The following is a 4,144-nucleotide window of genomic DNA, read 5'->3' on the forward strand; positions in this document are numbered from 1 at the left end:
ACCACCCACTTGGAGCTGCACTCTCAAGCAACCCGACTCGAAGGAGAGGTCCCGCCGACGCTCGCACCGGCCGCTACGGGCCTGGCACCCTCTACGGGCCGTGGCCTCATTCAAGTTGGACTTGGGCTCGGCGCGAGGCGTCGGGGTAGTGGACCCTCCCAAACACCACATGCCACGACAGGCGGCAGCCTGCGGGGTTCGGTGCTGGACTCTTCCCTGTTCGCTCGCCGCTACTGGGGGAATCCTTGTTAGTTTCTTTTCCTCCGCTTAGTAATATGCTTAAATTCAGCGGGTAGTCTCGCCTGCTCTGAGGTCGTTGTACGAGGTGTCGCACGCCACACCGCCAGCCGGCTGTGCACGCTACCGAGAAAGTACCGGTATGCGAACCGCCAGGCGACGGGCGCGCATCGCACGTTTGAGGAGACGCGGCCGGCCCCACAGGCGGCCGCGACACTCCCAGGTCTGCGAAGCGGGGCAAACGCCGCGCGCTTCAGTATACGTAGCCGACCCTCAGCCAGACGTGGCCCGGGAACGGAATCCATGGACCGCAATGTGCGTTCGAAACGTCGATGTTCATGTGTCCTGCAGTTCACATGTCGACGCGCAATTTGCTGCGTTCTTCATCGACCCACGAGCCGAGTGATCCACCGTCCTGGGTGATCTTTTCTCAGTTTCCGCCGTCTCTTTCGAGACGGTCGCATAGGCGGGAGTGAGGCGTGTGGCGGCCCCTGTTCCAGCGTTCTGTGTCCAACGGCCTCACGGCCGACGGGCGTCGTACGGCTCCACACCGGAGCGGACAGGCACTCGGGCGAAAGTCATTCAAAACCGGCGCCAGGCGCCAGGTGCCGCAGGCCAGCCGCTCCAGCGCTTCAGCGCTCGTACCACACAACATTGCCGCTAGTTTTGAGAGGCACGCGTGGTTCCGCACGCGGCGCACGGCTACGGCGAGCCGTACAGGTAGCGTGTTGCGCGACACGACACGCACATCGAAAGACATGCAGTCTAGTCGGTAATGATCCTTCCGCAGGTTCACCTACGGAAACCTTGTTACGACTTTTACTTCCTCTAAATGATCAAGTTTGGTCATCTTTCCGGTAGCATCGGCAACGACAGAGTCAATGCCGCGTACCAGTCCGAAGACCTCACTAAATCATTCAATCGGTAGTAGCGACGGGCGGTGTGTACAAAGGGCAGGGACGTAATCAACGCGAGCTTATGACTCGCGCTTACTGGGAATTCCTCGTTCATGGGGAACAATTGCAAGCCCCAATCCCTAGCACGAAGGAGGTTCAGCGGGTTACCCCGACCTTTCGGCCTAGGAAGACACGCTGATTCCTTCAGTGTAGCGCGCGTGCGGCCCAGAACATCTAAGGGCATCACAGACCTGTTATTGCTCAATCTCGTGCGGCTAGAAGCCGCCTGTCCCTCTAAGAAGAAAAGTAATCGCTGACAGCACGAAGGATGTCACGCGACTAGTTAGCAGGCTAGAGTCTCGTTCGTTATCGGAATTAACCAGACAAATCGCTCCACCAACTAAGAACGGCCATGCACCACCACCCACCGAATCAAGAAAGAGCTATCAATCTGTCAATCCTTCCGGTGTCCGGGCCTGGTGAGGTTTCCCGTGTTGAGTCAAATTAAGCCGCAGGCTCCACTCCTGGTGGTGCCCTTCCGTCAATTCCTTTAAGTTTCAGCTTTGCAACCATACTTCCCCCGGAACCCAAAAGCTTTGGTTTCCCGGAGGCTGCCCGCCGAGTCATCGGAGGAACTGCGGCGGATCGCTGGCTGGCATCGTTTATGGTTAGAACTAGGGCGGTATCTGATCGCCTTCGAACCTCTAACTTTCGTTCTTGATTAATGAAAACATACTTGGCAAATGCTTTCGCTTCTGTTCGTCTTGCGACGATCCAAGAATTTCACCTCTAACGTCGCAATACGAATGCCCCCGCCTGTCCCTATTAATCATTACCTCGGGTTCCGAAAACCAACAAAATAGAACCGAGGTCCTATTCCATTATTCCATGCACACAGTATTCAGGCGGGCTTGCCTGCTTTAAGCACTCTAATTTGTTCAAAGTAAACGTGCCGGCCCACCGAGACACTCAATAAAGAGCACCCTGGTAGGATTTCAACGGGGTCCGCCTCGGGACGCACGAGCACGCACGAGGCGGTCGCACGCCTTCGGCTCGCCCCCACCGGCAGGACGTCCCACGATACATGCCAGTTAAACACCGACGGGCGGTGAACCAACAGCGTGGGACACAAATCCAACTACGAGCTTTTTAACCGCAACAACTTTAATATACGCTATTGGAGCTGGAATTACCGCGGCTGCTGGCACCAGACTTGCCCTCCAATAGATACTCGTTAAAGGATTTAAAGTGTACTCATTCCGATTACGGGGCCTCGGATGAGTCCCGTATCGTTATTTTTCGTCACTACCTCCCCGTGCCGGGAGTGGGTAATTTGCGCGCCTGCTGCCTTCCTTGGATGTGGTAGCCGTTTCTCAGGCTCCCTCTCCGGAATCGAACCCTGATTCCCCGTTACCCGTTACAACCATGGTAGGCGCAGAACCTACCATCGACAGTTGATAAGGCAGACATTTGAAAGATGCGTCGCCGGTACGAGGACCGTGCGATCAGCCCAAAGTTATTCAGAGTCACCAAGGCAAACGGACCGGACGAGCCGACCGATTGGTTTTGATCTAATAAAAGCGTCCCTTCCATCTCTGGTCGGGACTCTGTTTGCATGTATTAGCTCTAGAATTACCACAGTTATCCAAGTAACGTGGGTACGATCTAAGGAACCATAACTGATTTAATGAGCCATTCGCGGTTTCACCTTAATGCGGCTTGTACTGAGACATGCATGGCTTAATCTTTGAGACAAGCATATGACTACTGGCAGGATCAACCAGGGAGCTGCGCCAACTAGAGCTGAGCAGCCGGCCGCCCGGGAGTGTGTCCCGGGGGCCCGCGCGAACACGCAAGCGTCCGCTCAATCATTCTGCAAACAGGAGGAGGCTGAGCTCCCCTGCACAATACACCTCGAAACCCTCTCAGGTCCCGGCGGCGCGCAGCGCCGTCCCAAGTACTTGGTCGGGTTCGAGAGAGGCGCAATCGCCCGGAGTTAGGCGAGTAGACGCTTTCGGTGCGACCACCCGTGCTCCCAACTGAGCTTGCCGCTGCCGACAGAGGCCCGGGAGCGTGCTGTCGTGGCATTGCCGGCGGGAGACAACACGCGCCACCTACGGTGACCGGCAGCTCCAACGCCAGCGCCACAGAAGGACAAAAGCCCCACTTGGGTGCCGAAGCGAACTCTCCCAGCACAGCGCACGCGCCAACACATCCGCACAGCTGCGATACAAACCACCAGCGAGAACCGCTGGGGCGACCGAGCAGCAGACGGCGTCGCGGCGCCGAGCGCCGGGCGGCGGCGCATCCTCAACGCACACAGTCCTCAATCGGACCAGCACACTGAAGATGTCCACCGCGCTTCGCACCGGGCCCGCGAGGACCTACTTTGGCCGCACGGCGCCGCGCGCAGGGTGCGCCGGCGCGCAGCTGCGACGCCTGCCGCGTCCGTCGGCCGGCGCGCCTGCCACTGGCCGCCCCCACCAGCCGGCTGTAGCGCGTGCGCCCACGCACCGCGCGGCCAGCACGCCGGGAGGCGCCCCCTCACCGGCCGGGGACGGTCCCACCCAGCCACCACCGCGTATCGCTTCACACCCAGATGCCGTTCAGTTTCATCGGCATGGTGGGTATCGCTGGAACAACCGGTTAGTACCTCAACCTATCGTCGCCATCACCGATTCACCCCTAGCGAGAACAACCGCACCACAACGGGTTACCATTTCTTCATTTGCGTAACTTCACCAGAAAACGTAGGCGTCCATCGCCATTAGCAACTTCAACGATTATTGCATGCCTGTGTCAGGTGTCACGCCACACTACGTCTGCCCACATACACGCAACAAAATGTGCACGCCTAGACAATACGTGGAAGGTGGCCCCCGTACGTATGCGATGTCCATTGCTCGAACGACTGTCAACCGGCCTCTGTAGCATGTCGCAGATATGGAACGCGGTGCACCATGCTATCACGGTGTTTGAGGAGAGACGACTAGGTCCGAATACATCAACAC

At 58.1% G+C, this 4,144-nt stretch overlaps 2 non-coding genes across 2 annotated transcripts; both read right to left on the reverse strand.

Moving 5' to 3' along the window:
- Positions 1–504: 504 nt before the first annotated feature.
- LOC124729944 lies at positions 505–659 on the reverse strand. The gene has a single exon (XR_007007828.1). It is a non-coding gene; the product is annotated as a 5.8S ribosomal RNA (ribosomal RNA).
- Positions 660–1,010: 351 nt separating this feature from the next.
- Positions 1,011–2,920, reverse strand: LOC124729966. The gene has a single exon (XR_007007847.1). It is a non-coding gene; the product is annotated as a small subunit ribosomal RNA (ribosomal RNA).
- Between the last annotated feature and the right edge of the window lie 1,224 nt (positions 2,921–4,144).

Source organism: Schistocerca piceifrons, unplaced genomic scaffold (assembly GCF_021461385.2).
Source record: "Schistocerca piceifrons isolate TAMUIC-IGC-003096 unplaced genomic scaffold, iqSchPice1.1 HiC_scaffold_1228, whole genome shotgun sequence".
Classification (NCBI taxonomy): domain Eukaryota; kingdom Metazoa; phylum Arthropoda; class Insecta; order Orthoptera; family Acrididae; genus Schistocerca; species Schistocerca piceifrons.